General features: G+C 43.8%; 1 pseudogene; it reads left to right on the forward strand.

The window, feature by feature from the left end:
• The first annotated feature begins 4,823 nt into the window (after positions 1 to 4,823).
• LOC144366321 (protein transport protein Sec61 subunit alpha-like) lies at positions 4,824 to 19,148 on the forward strand (annotated as a pseudogene).
• Positions 19,149 to 19,681: the final 533 nt, after the last annotated feature.

A 19,681-nucleotide genomic window follows, 5' to 3' on the forward strand; every position in this document is an offset into this window, starting at 1 on the left:
AAGAAGGTAGTCTTGATCCCATTGTTTCCCCATTAGAAACAACAAAGAAGTTTGCACAACCTCAGGGAGAGAACATATACTCATATATAATTGCTGTATAAAGAAATTATAAGAAAATTATACTATTTTCAACACAGTAGGAAACTAGTACATTCCTAGAACAATATCAGGTAAGCCTCAGTGAGCTTGCCAAGGGAATTGATAGTATTCAATTACTTCAGGAGTTAACAACCAATGAGGTTCTATATTTATGTAACTGACTATGTAATGCAAAAAAAAAAGTCAGGAAAGAACAGAAATCAATTAAACCAAGGCACATGATGGAAAAGAGAAGGAGTACTTTGAAAATATTAAGCCAGAAATGCTAAGACCTGATTGCAAACAGGATCCACACATTGTGGTCTCCCACATTGCCCTGGCTGCCCAATGAGAGTGCTTTCCTTCCTCCCCAACTTTCCCCCAACTTCTATGTTCTCTTTCCTTCTGTATCCATATATAGAGTGTCTCCTACTGTCTCAAGTTCTAAGATCAGGTTATATGTGAACAAAACAGATAAAACCTCTTGGTCTTTTTAAATTGGTTAGTTATAAGAATTTTCCTACCTATTTCCTAAAGCTTTTGAGTTTACTAGTGCTGGAATTTAGTTTTTCTGACAAATTTTTACATAGGGAGCATGTTATCTTAATAATAAAATTACAGGAAGCCTCAGTTTGCCTCATGATTCAGCCTACACTGAAATTCAAAGAACTGTCTCTGACCCTCTGCTTTTTCTGAGTTGATAAGAATCCAAAGCCATCTTATACTCTAACATGATAAAGACTGGGTATTAGGTTTGAAAAATAAACATGCCTATTGTGTATATATCTCTATTGCTAGGTACAGTTATAACATTAAGCCAAGGATTTTCCCAATTTTGATACCTCAAACTGCTCAAAAATGGCAAGAAAAATAATCTTCAACATCAGAAGTCTTAAAAGATCTGAGAGTGCTTCTGAAAGGCCCATGATGCATTGTAATTAATAGTGAGGTCATTGGTAGCTGGCTATGAACACTAAATGAAACCATGTTTTTAAAAATAAGAAACTAAACACAAATTTGAATTTCTAGGATATTAGGAAGGACCAAAACACATTGGAGGAAATGAACATGGAGATCACCCAACTATCTGCATCTCAGCAGCAATGACTCCAGAGATCAAGAGTCATCCTTCCTGATTGAGGTTCCATGGTAATCTAATTCACTTAGGAAGTCCACAGGCAAAGTGTTTTCTCCATTTGCATGGCCCATAGATATGATCTCTGAAGGTAAACAGAAATAGAGTGTGCTATATCTTCTCAATTATAGGACATGGATAGCTGTCTTTGGTAGATTGTATTTCTATTCCCGGATATCCAGTTTCTCCCCTATGGGATTATTGTGCAACCTGACCCTTAGTCATGTGTCTTTCTGTGTCTCTGAATGGCAGTGATCATATGCTTTGTTTTGAAATGTGAATAGATATCATGTATGAGTTGAAGCTTTAAATGTGTCTGCTTATATTGTTTCTACCCCTGCCATGAAACGTGTAAAAGTCAATTAACTTCCATGGTGATTATAATCTTTCCTAAACCTCCATGTAAGTATTAATTCATATCATTTTGAAAAAAATCTGTATTCATATAGATATATATGCATGTCTCTTAATGTTATCAACTGTAGTGGTGGAACTTCAGTGTTTCTGCATCCTTCTTCATCATGCCTCTTCATTTGTTCCCATATCTCATATCTCATTTCCACCTTAAGTCTCCACCTTAGTTTTTCTGCTATGGTGTACATTTTACTATACAAATAAGGTAAAGATAACTGTTAAATAATTAAATGATTATGCTGCACAAGTGTTTGCCCCTCACCACCTAGAGGTGCACTTATTATCTGGGTAAGTCATTGCTATTAATATTTTTTAATCTCATTTTTATTTGTTTTTTCTTAGTTACTAATGACAGTAGTATGTATTTTGAAATATTATATATACATGGAAGTGTAACTTCCCATTTTTGTGGTTGTACATGATGTAGTGATACACCAGTCATGTATTTATATTTGAACATTAAAAGGTCATGTCCAGGGCTAGGGATGTGGCTCAAGCGGTAGCGTGCTCGCCTGGCATGCGTGCGGCCCAGGTTCGATCCTCAGCACCACATACAAACAAAGATGTTGTGTCCGTCGAAAACTAAAAAATAATAAATAAATAAATTCTCTCTCTCTCTTTAAAAAAAAAAAAGTCATGTCCATTTTATTTACTGTCTTACCTATTCTCATCACCATTCCTTTGCTTTATTCCCCTTTGTCTAATCTAAATTGTGTCTGTTCTTCCCTCCCCCTGCCTTATTTTGTGTTAGTATCTTCATATCAGAGAGAACATTCAGCCTTTTGTTTGGGAGGATTGGATTATTTCACACAACATGATAGTATATAGTTCCATCCACTTTCCAGCAAATTCCATTCTTCTTTATGGTTGAGTAATATTCTATTGTGTATACACAACACAGTTTCTTTATCCATTCATCTGGTCAAGGGCACCTGGTTGTTTCCATAGCTGAGCTAATGTGAATTGAGCTGCTATAAACATTGATGTGACTGTGTTCCTGTAGTGTGTTGATTTTAAGTCCTTTGTGTATAAGCTGAGGAGTGGGATGACTAGGTCCAATGGTGGTTGCATTCCAAGTTTTCTTATTAATTTCCATAATTATTTCCAGAGTGATTACACCCATGTGCAGTCCCACCAGAAATGTATGAGTGTGCCTTTTCCCCAAATCATTGCCAACAAATTTATTATTATTTGTATTTGTGTCAATTAATGTTATGACTGGAGTAAGATGAACTATCAGTGTAGATTTAATTTGCATTTCTCTAATTGCTAGAGATATTGAACTTTTTTTTTCTTTTTTTTTTTAATCTGCAACTCACAGTGTTCTTCCTGTCTCCTGCAGGGAGAACAGTATGCCCACACTATGAGGTCATGTTGGCCAGCAGTGTCGACCTGGGATGTTTTCTTATACATGTTCTTATACATGTTGTTTCCTACCTCACAGAATTAAGGTGGCAGCAGGTGTGACGATCACAGCCTTGAGAACTAGCAATGGAGACCAGTAGGCAGTGGACCACAGCAGCACCCAGATGATGGCTACCCTGGCCTGCGTGGGCCACCAGACACCCAGGACAGGTGAATGCTGAGAGGCCCAAAGCCTAAGACAGTCGAGGGAATGGGGACTGTGTGGAAACCCAGGGCTGGATGTGGCATCTAGACTGATGCAGCTCCACTGAGGAGATGTGCTCTTCCCAGCTAAGTAGCCTGGCTTCTGAAGGGCTGTGGTGCAGGACACATGGGGCAGATCTTGGTCCTTTAGCTCTTCATGCACAAAGGCCTAATGAGATGGATGGTGTCCAGAGCCATTGGGTTCACATTTATCATGGTGCAGGGTTTAATATCTAGTTTCAGATCATATTTATTATTGTTGTTATTATTGTTTTTAACTAAGGGTTGATGAAAGTAGTGGGAAAAGCAGAACTGACATAAGAGGTGAGAGGAAAGTGGACATTTTAGGGCAGACAGAGGGAAGCTCTGGCTTTTGGTCATTGTTCCTTACCACCTAAATAGTTATTGCTCTGATGTTACACCTGAGGAATGGTGCATGTCTTTGGTCTTAAGCTAGGTTCCTTATGCTGCTGGCTGGCAGGCTCTCTTCTCCAGCTGAGACTCGAACCTCAGATACATGGGCTGTGCTTAGCTGTGCTGCAGAAAGAGGTCCTCACTGATGATGTTGCATCCGGACACCTGGTGGGTGACAGGATCCCTTGCCCTAAGTCTCGGCCCCTGCCCCCTCCCATGTGTGGAGCAAGCATCTTCATCTTGTGGAGCAAGGTTTTCAGCTTAATGACTACGACAGCTGTGCAGACACCATCGCAGCTCAAGCCTCACCCTGGGTGAGGCATCAGCTCCTCATGTGGGAACACGAGCCCCTTGGGCAACTGCTCTGTCACCCTGCATTGTCATATTCTTTTCTCTTTTATTTCTTCTCTATTAGACTCTTTGAGGACCATGGGCACAGGAGCTTTGGTGGGTGTGTGTGTGGTGGGGACGGCCTGTTCCCTGAGTGGCATGGTGTGTCTGCCTCTTCCTTGTGACCCTGACAACATCAGCTGCAGTTTCCCTCTGCCTGCTCTTTCAGGGGGAATTTGTTGAACTATTTAGTCAAACGGTAATGTTTCAAATGCAGAGAACCACACAAGTTCTTGGAGGTCGTTGCCACTGTAGTTTTCTAAGAGCAAAGTCTGCAGTTCTTAGAAGTGACTGAGAAAGAGCTATGTAATTGACAGCTCCTGGCCTCACCCTCCTCCCCCGGGCTGAAGAAGGGCAGGGATTGTGGTTGTGGTGTGATAATTTATGCTTACCTAGTATCCCTCTAGAATCCATTCCATAATGTAAATAAATAACTGCTTTTTTATGCCTTCTGTTGCATTTTTATATCAAATGAGATGTGAAACACAGGCCTGTGAAGGAAACTTGCTGCTAACAGGAAGTGTGAATGTATCTCAACACATCATCTGGAAGGAAGCTATGATCCCTGGGTTGTGACAACCTTGAAAGGAACTGAGTTTTTAATAGAATATAATGTACAAACTGCCTGAAATCCTGTGATAAGAATTACACGTGTTGTGTGGAAAGCCCTGATGCACACAGCTAGGAGGGCAGTGCAGGTCTTAATTTAAAATATTGTAATGAATACTCATCCTGGGGGAATGTGAGTAATAAAGATGAAACCAGAAGACAAAGAGTTGTGTTGCCAAAAGAGAAAAGATTGGAAAAAGAAGCAAATTGGAAAGGTTCAGAACACATAAGCTGAAGCCAAGGGAACAAGACAGAGGACATGGCTCTCTGCATGGAAGCCACGTGCCTTTGGCCAGTGGGGGCAAGTGTTTCCCTGCCTTGTCTAGCTGTTGGACCTAGACCACAGGAGGTGAGCCACCAGGACCCATAGTTGAAAGCCCTCCTTTTCTGAGCACTGTGGTTGGGGCAGAGGGAGGCTCTGTTGTCCACAGGGAAAAGGGGAAGCAAATACCAGGCTTTCTGCAGAGAACAGGCCCTCACCATGCTGTTGCCCTGGTGCAACGTGCACTGGGAAATGTGACCATGTTTGGAAATCTGGAATCCATCCCCAACTCCCTTCTGGGATTTTTCTTTGCTGCTGTAGTCCAGACAACATTGTGACAGTTCGCTGGCTTCCATTACTGGAGCAAACACTTGAGACATCAACTTGCAGAGAGAAGGGGTTTGTTAGTGTATAGTTTTTGAGGATTTAGACTGTGGTCAAGTTTTGGGGCTTGTGGTGAGTTAACACCCTGTGGCAGGGAGCGTGGGGTAGACAAAATGTCCACTCACTCTTTCCCTGAACAAAGAAGAGGAAGGAGCTGGCTTCCTGCAGCCTCCCTCAAGGCCCATGATCTAGAACCTTCTGCAAAGTCCCCAAAGGCTCCCCACCCCCATTAACACCAGACTAGGAACCCCATCAACACCTGGCCTCTGGGAACCACCCAGATCCAAATGGAAGCAATCACTAATGAAACAGGGGAGGGCCACCCTGACAATCAATTTGACGAACCCAGTTGCTTTTTGTTAATATTTAACCATTGGCCATGGAACCAAAACACAATGCTGATTAAGACAGCCAGCACATCATGGTTCATGAGGCATGAATCAGACTCTGTCATGAATCAGTGGGCTTACACTTCACACCTGAGCTGAGAAGAAGGAGGCAGCTGCCGGCCGGTCCTCACCAGGCCATGTAGTTCCTCTGCAACTAGCCAGTGCAGCTGCCCCTCCTCACTGCCATTTGGTGTTAGCTTCTCCTCTCCTTCTATTAAAGGGTTAACTGAAAAGTGAAAGAACACAGGGAAGGTTTAGTCTGTCTCTCAGGAACATCTTCTGTGATTCATTCATCTATACCTTATTTTATGAAAAGATTTTGTTAAAAGCACAAACACACAAACACGTATATAGATAGACTTATATCAAATCATATATTATATGTTATATATATAATATATATCAGGAGCCAGGAATCATTTTTAAAGTCTTTCAGGAGAACAACATTTCAAAAATTAGAAACCTGAGTCCTTGAAGTGGACACCTGTCATTATTCCCACTTGACAGCTGTTTGAATGGAGGCACAATTCAGCAACTCTCATGGTTCCACAGCCTGTTTGTGGTCAAAGCCATTGACTCCAAAGGGCTTGGACTACTGCCTGAGGCTCTGAAGATGCTTGTCAAGGGGTCCTTACTTGTATCCCCATCCTGCAGTTCTCTGTCCCACTAGATGGAACAGCTAGTTGAACACCTAGTGGGCATTTCCCCTCAAAAGTCTTTAATATTTTTATTTCTAAGAATTGGTGTTTATTATAAAAATTTTAAGCTACATAAGGAGAAATCAAAATCCCAGCACCCCCAGTATGACTCCCGTTCCAAATGGCTCATCTAAGTCAACACTGTGCGGAGACAGCTGGCTGGACAGAGAGTTGGGGGTGATCATCATACCCTCTAGCTGTGAGCTCCTGCTCTGCATGCTAGGATTCCAAGAGATGTCAAGTCCCCCATTCCCTTCTACTTAAGAGGAACCAAAAAATCTAATGTGAGATCCTTGCAATTCAAAAAGCATCAAGCACCACAACGTACTGATTTTTGATAGAATAAAAACCATCTATATTTTGCCTAGAATAATCTCAATTCACCTCCAAAAAAATACATAGGACAAAAGTGCAGAATAAGAGAAAGTTATCTCAAGCAAATGGAAACAAAAATTAAACAGAAGTAGCTATTCTTATATCACAAAAATTACACCTTGATACCAAGTAATTCTCCTGCCTTAGCCACCTGAAGTGCTGTGATTACAGGTGTGAACCACCACACTCAGCTGACTTTAGTTTTTAATGCAGTTGGAATTCAATCAAATTACGAAAAATTCTTTTAACTGTTCAATTATATCCAGTTACCCCAATAACCAAAACGTTCATTTCTTCTTATATTAATGTTATTGTTTTGATATATAAAGCTTTAAAATGAGATTTTTCTTATTTCTACTGATTTATAGGTTAGTGTTCTGATCCCTAATAACCACTGTTATTTACTTATAACATATTTTAAATAAATGCATATTTCTTTAAAGCATAATATTAAGATGTATAAAGATTAATAAAATAATAATAATAATAATATAATATGCAAAGAAAAAAGCAAACAAAAAAGGGTAAATAGTATTTGTCAGGAGGGTAGACATTGTCACAAGTAAAAAACTTAAGCCTCTTCAGACCTTTTAATTATTTGATTCTGCACATGCTATATCAATTATATTTACATATTTATTTAATTTTCAACCCTCAAAGAGTTGCGGTACAAATCTATGTATTACAAAATAACAAAAATAGAAGACAGTAAGAGAGGAAGAATAGTCAAACAGCACAAGGAGTAAACAATAACCAAAATGGCACTAGTAAATATTCACCTGTCAAGAACCACCTTAATGGCGTAAATTCTCCAGTAAAAAGACATAAAGTTCTATAATACATAGAACAAAAAAAATCTATATTTTGCCTAGAAGAATCTCATTTCGCCTCTAAAAAACACATAGGATAAAAGTGAAGAATAGTAGAAAAATATCTCAAGAAAATGGAAATAAAAAGTAGAAGTAGCTTTTCTTAAATCACAAAAAATAGACCTTAATACCAAAAGTAAAAATAGACTAAAGTCATTATATAATGACAAATGGTTTCAATTAAGCAAGAACATATAAATATAAATATGAAATAATATAATACTACAACACATATACATAAGACAGACACTACTTCATCTAAATGGAGAAAGAGACTTCAATGTATATTAATAGAGGACTTCTAATAACAGAGTTTGAAAAATGAATGGATCTTTCACCCAAAAACATCAAAAAAGAGACTCAGTATTGTAAGTGTTTTGACCATAGAAATATAAGGACAGCATTCCTCTGGTGAGAAAATTCCCAGGAGGTAATAGGCACCCTCTTTCCTATTTTTGGAATATTCTGCAGTTTCTTTCAGAAACCAGCAAGATAACTAATACATGTGCAATACTTAGCTGTTGTGGCAATGCCTTGCAGTTTGATCTTAGGCACTTAGCTTTTTTGGGGGAAATCTCTTTTTAGACAACCACAGTGTTTTGCCAAGCTCTGCTGCACCTGAAGCTGTCCACATAATAGTAACTTTAAACAATGGACTTACTTGAGAGCCACACAAATCTCCTAACATTGCATATTGCAAGCTTAGTAGGTAACTATCAAAGAAGCTGCATAATGTTGCTAAATCTGTAGTCTAATGGCACAATGAACAATAGTGTACTACTGATGCCAGTGCCATAAGGTAACCTACTACTATAAGTAAAGCTGGCAGCTTGGACAAGGAGACTTTCTACCATCCTGTCATTCTGCCTCTGCACCTTGTTTCTGTCTCTTCTTTCTTTACACAGGATTTAAAGTACACTGCAGAGCAGATAGGCTTAACCGAACTTTCCAACAAAAACCGAAAGAAGACAAATTCTTCGCAACAGTACCAACAACATTCTCCAGAATAGACAACAGATTAAGTCATAAAACAAACCTTAACAAATTTTAGAAGCTAAAAATTATTTGAAATAACTTTTTTTCTGAACTCAATGTAATAAAACTGGAAACCTACAACAGGCGGAACTTCAGAAACATCCTGCATGTCTGCAAATGTAACAACAAGCTCTCAAATAGCCGAGTCAATGAATAAATAGAATGGAAATTTTTAAAGATTCTTGAGAAAAATGATGATAGAAACACAAAATAAAAAACCCTATAGCATAGAGCAGAGGCAATATTAAGAAGATTAGATCAGTACATACCTACATCAAAAAAGAAAAGAACCAAGACTTCCACTTCAAGGAGGTAGAAAATCAAGAACATGCCTGACCCAAAACTAGTAGAAGAAAAAATACTAAACATAAGAGAAGAGGTAAATAAAATAAAGATTAAATATTATTTTAAAAATATCAACAACAGAAAAAAAATTATTTATTTATTTATTTACTTACTTACTTATTTATCCCTAGAATTGAACTCAGAAGCAACCACTCACTGAGAGATGTCTCCAGCCCTAGTTTGTTTCTTATTGAGAGACAGGGTCCCATAGAGTGGCTCAGTGCCTTCCTTTTGCTGAGGCTGTCTTTGAACTTGCCTTATTCTTGCCTCTCCTTGAGGCTCTAAACTGTTTATATCAATGGTTAAGAGCACAGCTTTGCCATTGAACTCACTTAAGCCGTGGAAGATAATGATGCTGTATAATATGAGAATTCCCAGACGTGACACCTACGGACATCTTTGCATTGGTTTTGTCCACAGAAAGCATGAGACTCACCTTTCAGGACTCTGCTTGGTGCATGGTTTGGCTTCTTCTCTTTTTTGGGGGAGGTTGTCTGTTGGAGACTAAACCCAGAACATCATGCATGGTCGGCAAGTGCTTCCCCATGGAGTGTGCCCCCAGCCTAACTTGGCCTTCCTTGGTGATCAGAGAAAGGGTCTGTGGGACTCTATTTTTAATGACTTACTGGGAAACTTCATGTCCTCTGATTCTACCTTTTCTGCAGATCCAGTTGAAGGAGAAGGTGCTTTGGACAGCCATCCCCCTTTTCATCTTCTTAGTCTGCTGTCAGATCAATCCGGTCTCCTGTGCTGTTGTTGGGGCAAGGGCAAGGAACCATGTGCCACTCCTTTGGTTGCTACTTGTATCCAGATCCTTTGTTTGGTGTTATGGCCTCAGATTCTGTGGACCCTTTCTACTGGATGTGAGGGATTCTGGCCTCCAACAGAGGGAGGCTCAGACTCACTCTGCCTCTTCTCTGCTGGACCAGCACCATTTAGTTGAATTACAGCCTTTCTGTGGAGCTCAGAGAATGGGTAGCTCTGTGACCTGGAAAGTCTGCATGTGCCACGTCAAATAGCCTGATCAACGGTGCATTCAGCCTGGGCAACACCATCCTCTTTACAGTTGGGTTTCAATACAATACAAAACCTGGAAGAGCAAGATACGTCTCTGCTTGAGAATTTCTGAAAACTTAAAAAAAAAAAACTAGAGTGTTTGACATCCCTGAAATGAGATGGGCTGTTCACCTAGAACACGCTCTAGAACTCTCTATTGGTTTCTCAGCTGCATATTTTTCATATATATAGGTGAAATATATGGATCAAAACCATGAGTGACAGTGGAGGGTCGAGTCTAACCAGTCACCTGTGGGTCTAGAAATGATTTTCTTGTGTACGTTGATGGTGCATTTGATGGACACAGTTTTAAAATGGGGTTCCAAAGAGTTTCCAGGCACTCAGAATCAGAGCTCATCTGAACATGATGGAAAGGGAAGGTTGATTCCCAACTAGACCCAAATGTGCCAGCCTCATCTGCAGACTCAGGAAATGATTGGAATGTTCTCTAGTTTTATAAACTGGTGAAGGACGTTCTCTCTGTATTCTGTCCAGCCAGAATGGATCTGTCTGTGGGGTTGGGAATGCAGAAGGCTCTTGAGGGGTACGTGACTTTCCAAACAGAATGACATGGGGTCTGGTGGGCTCGACAGAGGGACTGAGTTGTGTTCTTATCTTTGGTTTTGGGGGTTATGCTATAATTGCTGCCAGCAACCTAAAGCCCATCCATTGTGGAGAAGGGGTCACATTCAATTCTGTAGGTTTATTTTATTAAATGATGTCTTCCTTTCTTGAGCTCACAGGGGCTTTGTGGCTGCCCATTTCCTTAGTCACACTCATGGAGCTGGGTATCTCTGCAATGGTCACCTTGGGCCTCATTATGCAGCTCTTGGCTGGCGCCAAGATGATTGAAGTGGGTGACACCCCAAAAGACCAAGCCCTCTTCAATGGGAGCCCAGAAGTTTAAGAAAGATCATGGGTACATTTCTGGTGTCTAGTTGAGAATTTGAATTGGCTCTAAAATTGGGGGCATTAAAACAGCCCAGTTTGGCCTGTGTGCTTTGCCTGCCAACCCTGTAGGTGCTCCATGGCCTGTTAGTGAGAGAGCACTTCTGGGAGGTGCTGGGTATGGGGGAAGGCCAGGCAGGGCAGGGAGGGCAGGAATTCCCCAGAAGATGGACTTGAAGGATCAGCACATGGAGGTCACCCCTTCACCAGCCATGATTTCCGTACCTCACGAAGGAGATGACATCTACTTCAGAGCTGTCATAAGAATTCAATCAAAGCCAGATGCTGTGGAGTATGCCTGTAATTATAGCAGCTTTGGAGGCTGAGGCAGGAGGATCACTATTTGGAGGCCAACCTCAGCAACTTACTGAGGCCCTAAGCAACTCAGTGAGACCCTGTTTCTAAATAAAATAAAAAATGGCTGGGGATGAGACTCAGGGGTGAAGCACGTCTGCTCAGTCCTCAGTATCAAAAAAAAAAAAGAGGATTAGATTAAATAATCACTCTCACAGTGCCTAAAACATGGTATTTGGCAAGTGCTATTTTTCTTCTGTATTTAAAAGGATTTAATGAGCAAAAAGGTGATCCTCTCAGTCCAGCTCTGCTGTTGATTAGTTTTTTGATGTGGAAGAAATTTAGATAATAGTTCCGCAGTCTCAGTTTCTACATGCTGTTAAACTAGGTTAAGAATATTGGCTGTATCAAATGATAGGCAGCCCCAATAATGGGAACAAGCCTCAGAGTCAGCGAAGCCTAGCCTCTGTTAACTGGAATGTGTTATTTAGAAAACAATATTTACAATTTTCTTTTTTTTTTAAGAGAGAGAGAGAGAGAGAATTTTAATATATATATTTTTAGTTATTGGTGGACACAACATCTTTGTTTGTATGTGGTGCTGAGGATTGAACCCGGGCCGCACACATGTCAGGCGAGCGCACTACCGCTTGAGCCACATCCCCAGCCCAATTTACAATTTTCTACTCTGCCATCTTCCATACAGCATGTCTTAGAGATCTTAAGTTAGTAGGTTAAATAATTCAGTGAGAAATCCATCTAACTTAAATTGTGAGTTTCAGACACAAATCAAGATTGTAGAATATATTTATGTATTAATGCATTAATCATTAATGAATTAAGTAATGCATTATTAAATATTAAGTAATGCATTTATTATTCAATGCCTTAAGTTAATGCATTATCCTTCTAAAGCACTAATAAGTGGTTTTCTTTTTTAATTTTTATTTCTGACATTTTAAAATACACTTGGCTTAGTGCAGTGGTGTGCGCCTCTAATTCCAGCAGTTTGAGAGGCTGAGCCTAGAGGATTGTGAGTTCAAAGCCAGCCTCAGCAACAGCGAGGCCCTAAGCAGCTCAGTGAGACCCTGTCACTGTATAAAACCAAAATAGTGCTGGGGATGGGGCTCTGTGGTTGAGTGCCCCTGAGTACAATCCCCAATACCAAAATCAAAACTAACAAACAAAATATTTGCATTATTTTTCTAAAGCCCAAATTGAGTGTTTTTTCTCGTTCACTCTTTGTTTTTAGTATTTTTTTTGCAGACCTGAAAATGGAACTCAGTGCCTCTACCACTGAGCTCCAGCCCCAGAAGTTTTCTCCTTACCCTTGACAATTTTTTAAAAATGTTTTTCCATATTAAGAATTTAAGATCATTTTTTAAAAAAAGAATTTAGGATGACCGGTTTGAGGTTTAGTAGAGCACTTGCCTACTGTCTGCAAGGCCCTAGGTTCAATCCCTAAAGCCACAAAAAAGATGAAAGGTGCTTTCATTAGAAAGCCTCTGAGTTCTTCTGCGCTTTGACATGTGATAGTTGGACACTCCTCACCAAGGTTCCCGTAGGCAGTGTCAGTATTTGTCATCTGTGTTCCTGCCACACTCTGCTCAGGATTTTCTTAGGACCCTAGTGTTTGGCATGATCATCACCATCGGCCAGTCCATCATGGATGTGATGACAGGCATGGACAGGGACCCCTCAGAGTTGGGTGCTGGGATCTGCCTTCTAATCACCACTCAGGTGAACCCCCACTCTCACCCCACTTCCTGAGTGACCCTGTTGGCCCTCTTACTCCTCAGGAATACTTAGCCAGAGCTGGGGCCAGGCCACGCTCAGGGCTGGGCTCAAGGCTAAACACTGGCCTGAGCAGGGTAAGGCCCCGGGTTGGAGGCTGGTCACCGCCCAAAAAAGAAATCAATCAAATAAAGACACTGTGCCCATCTACAGCCAGAAGTATTGAAATCAATAAAGTGATGCTGTCCACCTGCAAACCCCAAAACAATTAAGAAACAAAAAAAAAATATTTGGGCTGAGGCTCAGTGGTAGAGGCTCACCTGGCATGGGTGAGGCCTTGGGCTCAATCCTCAGCACCCCATAAAAATAAAATAAAGATGTTGTGTCCACCTCCAACTAAAAAATAGGTTTAAAAAAATAATATATAATCAAAAGACCCTGGCTTTGGCTTCTGAATTCCCATGAGGCAGATTGAGAATGGTCTCTTATTTGGCCCTCATAGCAGAGAGCCCTGTCTTTGAAGATGGAAGGAACCAGGGCTCTGGGGCCAGTAATGCAGAGTCCACTTTTATTAATTAATTTATTTTAATTCTGCAGTTCTTTGTGGTGGGCTTGACCATCCTCCTTTTGGATGAGCTTCATTATAAAGGACACGGCCTGGGCTCTGGCTTTTCCCTCTCCATCTCAAGCAACATCTGTGAAACCATTTGAGGAAGACCTTCAACCCCACCACCATCAACATTGACCAAGATAAGGGCCCCACCTCCTGTTGGGCACCTCTGCAGGAAGTTTTCATGTATGCAGAGTATTCCTCTGGGGGAAAATGACTGTTTCAGAATCATTTCTTCTGAATTTTCAGTGTGCAAATGTTTAAAGTTATAGCTGAGTGCAGAGGCTCAAGCCTGTCATCCCAGCAGCTCAGGAGGCCGAGGCAGGAGGATCACATGTTGGAAGCCAGCCTCAGCAACTTAGTGAGGCCCTAAGCAACTCAGTGAGACCCTGTCTCTAAATAAAATATAAAAAGGGCTGGGGACAGGGCTCAGAGGTTAAGTGGTCCTGGGTTAAATCCCTAGTACCAAATAATAATAATAATAATAATAATAATAATAATAATAATAACAACAACAACACTTACAATCAAAATGATATCTTATAAGAATATTTCAAGGACAGTTAACATGCCACAGAGTAATCCTGCCTCATATTTCTTAGCAGGAACCTGCACTGCAAGGATAAAGAAGTGTTGATTTTAGCCAATTGTCTTCTGGTGGACATTTCAGTCCTTTCTCAGTCACAGTTAGCATCAAAGTGAATATCCTTGGGCAATCATCTGCACATATTTTAGCAGTTGTTCTTAGCAAATAAGATTCTAAAAATGAAATTTCTACACCAAACCACTTGTTCAGGCAAGGAGCAGTTAGTTCGATGATTACAAGTTCAAGGAAAGCCTTGGCAAATAAATGAGACCCTGTCTCAAAATAGTCATGGGTAGAATGACTGTTCCTGGGTTCAACTCACAGTATTGCCAATTTGGAGAGGAAGGCACTGGGGATTGAACTCAGGGACAGTTAACCCCTGAGCCCCATCTCCAACCCTCTTTTGTATTTTATTCAGAGACTTAGAGCCCCAATTTGGCTGAGGTTAGCCTCCAATTTGCAATCCTCCTGCCTTAGCCTCCAGAGCCACTGGGATTACAGGCATGCACCATGACACCTGGCTTACAAATCTTAATAAAATAAAAATTGAAAAACATGTGAGACTTCTTAGGAGAGGGAAATTGACTTTATTTCCATTTCTTTTTCTTTTGGCCTCTAATCCCTGAATCTGTTTTTTGCTGGGAAGTCTCTCATGGAAAATATTTGTGTGCATTTTCGTGTTTTCTTGGAGTTCACTGGTTCTTGGCTTCCAGTGCCACGTCAACAAATTGAGGAAACTGCAGATGAGTCCCTGCAGGGTGCCAGAGAGATCCCATGGGAAAGACTGGACCTCAGGTAGAAGGGTCGGGGAAACTTACAGAAGAGTAGGAGAAGGTGACACCAGACTCTTCCTAGAATTTCAGAAAATCTAAGGTGAATTGAGGATCTGGGGGTGCAAAGCAGCTGGGCCCCAGCTCTGGATGTGGGGGTGAAATCTGGGTAGCAGTTAAGAAGTCTGTCAAGACCTCCTGGCTTTGGGGGGGCTGCCTTCAAAAAGAGTGGGAGCAGTGGTAGCCACAGGGGACTAGTCAGTGAAGGCTTGGGCCGTGGCAGCCAGCCAGAGGATCACTTTGCTCTGGAGCAGGATGGTGAGTGAGGGGACAGTTTTTGAAGGAGTGATTTGCTGTCCCTGGGAGATAGGCTGAGAAAATGGCTGGCAAGGTGGCACAGCCATCCAGCCTGAGCCAGCCAGTGTGACATCAGAGTGAGGGCCTTAGGAGTTAGCGAGAGATGAAGGTAACAGACAACCGAGACGTGGAGGTGGCTGCCCTTGGCCAACTCCGGAACCTGGCTGGGGCAGAGGGTCTACCTGGGGGGCTTTAAGTGGTGCTGTAAGAAGCCAAAATGGTGGAGCCACAGGGACACCCCCAGGAAGGGCAAGAAGAGGGTGGAGCAGGCACAGGTAGCTTGCAGCTGGAAGGGTCTCCTGTTACCAGGAGTACCACCACGGCTCAGCTTGCGACCTGGAAAGTGGGATGTGGAAGGGCCCCTAGGGTGGAGAACGCAGTTGGTCATTCTTCCCTGAGGTGGGGGACAGTCCAGGCTTGGAGGGAGGTGGACAATACAGACATCACATGGCTCTCGCCCCTGGGTGACACTAGCGCATGAAACAATCCAGTTCCCAGAGACAAGGGGGTAGTGATTTGCAAGAAATGACCACATTAAACATTCAGAAAGCTCCTAAGGCCCTCATGATGCTATTGCTGACATCCACCTTTCATTCCAGACACTTGTCAGGCAGATGCTGTAAAGCACAAGGCTCTTCTGTGGGTGCTAAGAATACAAAGGGATATAACATAAGACGTGTGAGCGTCAGTGTCATCCCAGGGCCCCGGGTCAGAGTAGAGCAGAGAAGGAAGACGGGGCAACTGGGGAAGAGTGTTAGGGGTCCATCTAGAGAACCTGGAAGGTGCAAAGGTCCTGGGGCAGAGATGAGCTGGTGTGTTGAAGGTCAGCACATGGCTCAGTGGAGCAAGCCAGGAGAGTTCTGAAAGTTCACTGGTGGAAAGAGAAGCCAGGATAAGTCCCTGCTTTCTCCCCTGGGATTGCTGAACTTCCTCCTTTACAAAATGCTCAAGCTTTCATGTCTCCAGATTTTTGACCACAGGGACATAAGCTGTTGTCCCACACAGCGAGGCGGAAGGGAGAGCGGCTGTCAGAAGATGACCACAGGGATGCCAGGGGACAAGGAAAAGCTAGGTCAGCATTTCTATCACAGACATCCCGTCTATGTGGTCTACAGGACAGATGGCCCATCTGTGTGGCTGTCCAGAAGGTGATGCAAGTCCTGTTGTCCCAACTCTGGGGTGACAGGAAAATGCTGTCCCAGGGAGAGACTGGGATATCTGAGTCCCCATCCATTAGCCACTCTGCCCACAAATGCCACATCTAGGGAAGAACCAACCTGGAAGCAGGGGCCATGGTGACAGTGTTTCCCACTGTACTTTTGTCCTAAAGTCAGTCTCATGCCATTTCTGAAGTGCTCAGATCTTGGAGCCCTGTGCTGCAGTGTCCCTGGCTGGTCTATTGCCCTTTCCTAAGGCCAGGCTCCTTTCTGCCTGTTGCTGAGGCTGAGGCAGGAGCATCTCAACTTGGAGGCCAGCCTTAGCTACAGCAAGGCCTCAGCAACTAAGCAAGATGCTGTCTGTGAATGAAATACAAATAGGCTGGGGGTGGGGTTCAGTGGCCGAGGGCCCCTGGGTTCCATCCCTTGTGCCAAAAAAATCCAGACCGTGACCCCGTGACTGTGGGTGCCGTGAGTCTCCTGGCTGAGTCTCCTCGCTGATTCTGTTCTCCTGCCTCTGCTTTGGCCAGGAGGAGGGCTAAGACCCAGCAGAGTCCAGCCCCTTGTTCTTCGCTTCACGTTTGTGTCCTCCTCTGCCAACAGGCATTGAATTGGAGGGTGCCATCATTGCACTGTTCCATCTCTGGCCACGCACACAAGACTGAGCCCTTAGAGAGGCTTTCTCCCACCAGAATCTCCCTGACCTCATGAACCTCATCACCTCCATCTTTGTCTTTGCTGTGGTCATCCATTTCCAGGTGAGTCCAGCGTGAGCACAGGAAGTCTGCATTTATTTTTCTTTATTTTTTGGTACCAGGGATGGAACCCAGGGGCACTTAACCCCTGAGCCCCGTCTCCAGACCTTTTTATATTTTATTTAGAGACATAGACTCACAAAGTTGCTGAGGCTGGACTCCAAAATTTGCAGTCCTCCTGCCTCAGCCTCCAGAGCTTCAGGTGATGACAGGCCTGCACCACTGTCTCTGGCTTCAGTATAATTGCTTTTTCTTTTTTTTTTTTTCCGTTTAGATACAAATGGCCATAGAGTGGACTTTAGTACATTTGAAGCCAGTTTTTCTGCGTTTTTTTCTGTGTGTGTGCCCCAAGCACAGTGGGAGTGAGGGAAGGGGCAGGTGCTCTCCAGCACTGTCAGCAGTCGGGTCCCCAGAGCTGGTGGCCCCTCTCGTGCCTCTGGACCATAGGGGGCAGCAAGGCAGTGAAGGGCACCCTGTTCTTTGTCCTCAGGACTTCCGGGATGACCTGCCAATTAAGACTGTGCACTACCAGGGCAAGTACCACACCTACCCAATCGAGCTCTTCATCTCCAACATCCCGATCGTCCTGTAGTCTGCCCTGGTCCCCACCTCTACATCATCTCCCAGATGCTGTTGGGCCACTTCAGTGGGCACCTGCTCGTCAGCCTGTTGGGCACCTGGTCTGTCAGTCAAATGTTCCCGGGGAGCCTCTCCTGGCCACAGAGTGGGTGGTGCTGCTCAGTATCTGTGCGTCTTGCTCCTGACCAAGTGTCTCACCCACAGATCTCCTCCCCTGTGTTCTTTTCTAAATTCTGTGCAGGACGTTTTTTGTAACAGGGACTGAACCCAGGGTCCCTTGACCCCTGAGCCCTGTTCAACCCCCATTTAGAGCCAGGGTCTCCCTGAGCTGCTTAGGGCCTTTCTAAGTGGCCGAGGCTGGCCTCCAACTTGCCATCCGCCTGCCTCAGCCTCCTGAGCTTGAGGTGACAGGTGTGTGTCACTGTTCCCAGCTGCAATCACAGTTTTGGTCTGCTCTGGGTTCATCTCGAAGCTCAGGTTCAGTAGATGCAGAGTCCCAGACCTTCTGTTCCTTCTTCCCAGGACACATCTTCTGGAGGCCCCGCCTGTGCCTACCCAGTTGGTGGTCTGTGTTACTACCTGTCTCTGCTGGAGTCCTTTGGCTCCGTGTTGGAGGACCCTGTCCATGTGGTAGTGTACCTCATGTTCATGCTGGGCTCCTGTGCCTTGTTCTCTGAGACCTGGGTCAAAGTCTCAGGCTCCTCTGCCAAGGACGTAAGTATGAACGGAGGTACTTAAAGTGTCACTTGGTTGTTGCTTTGTCACAGTGGTGGTTTGTAACATGCAGATTGGCCACCCACCTTGGTAAGACAGTTCAGAGCATTAAGGACAGATGGACAAAGCTCAGCTGTCAGCAGCAGGTCTGAGAACCTGAAGCCAGAGTGGAAAAACACACCTTGTATGGTCTTCTTATGGCACCTTGTTGGTCCAGGGACACTTAAACCCTGAGCCACCTCCCAGCACTTGCTGTATTTCATATGGAGACAGGGTCTCACTGAGCTGCTCAGGGCCTTGTTAAGTGGCTGAGGCTGGCCTCCAACTTGCAATCCTCCCAAGCTGCTGGAATGACAGGGGTTCACGCCCAGCCCTTAGGGCATTTTTAAAGTCCATGTAAAGATGTAGAGCTGCAGAAAGAGCCCTTTAAGTGTCCAGCAGCATGAGACCTTTCCCTCCAAATGCACCTTTGAGCCTATTCTCTGCTCTGGACATCATGCATGTAGCCAAGCAGCTGAAGGAGCAGCAGAGGGTGATGTGGGGCCACCGGGAGACATCCCTGGTGCATGAGCTCCACCGGTGAGTGCAGTACCCATCCCCAGTTGGCAGGTGCAGCTCCCGGGCCCCTAGCACTGGTGGGCTTTGGGGTCTCCAGTGTCCATGGGTCTTATTCTTGGATCACAGGGTAGGCAAGGTCCCTGTGTTATTGGATATTCATGAACCTGCTAAGTGCTGGATGCTGGGGACATGGAAAAACATGCCTGCTGCCCTCACCAGTGATCGAGGAGCACACAGCCTGGCAACGCAGCATGGGGCTCTGTAGGATGGTGCTGGCAGCAGGAGACCCTCACCTCTGCTCATGCTGGTGGGATCCTGTGCTAGGCATCCAGGAGCAGGTGCCCAGGCTCTGAGCACAGAGTGGGGCTCCAGATGGACCTGAGCTAAAGCGCCGGGCTCTGTGGGGTACACCTGAAGGCCAAGGCAGGAAGATGGCAAGGTGGATGCCAATGTCAGAAACTTAGTGAGGCCCTAAGCAACTCAATGAGACCCTGTCTCTAAATAAAATACAAAAAAGGGGCTGGGGATGGGGCTCAGGGTTGGAGAACCCCTGGGTTC

The sequence above is a fragment of the Ictidomys tridecemlineatus genome, chromosome 1 (assembly GCF_052094955.1).
Source record: "Ictidomys tridecemlineatus isolate mIctTri1 chromosome 1, mIctTri1.hap1, whole genome shotgun sequence".
Taxonomy (NCBI): Eukaryota; Metazoa; Chordata; class Mammalia; order Rodentia; family Sciuridae; genus Ictidomys; species Ictidomys tridecemlineatus.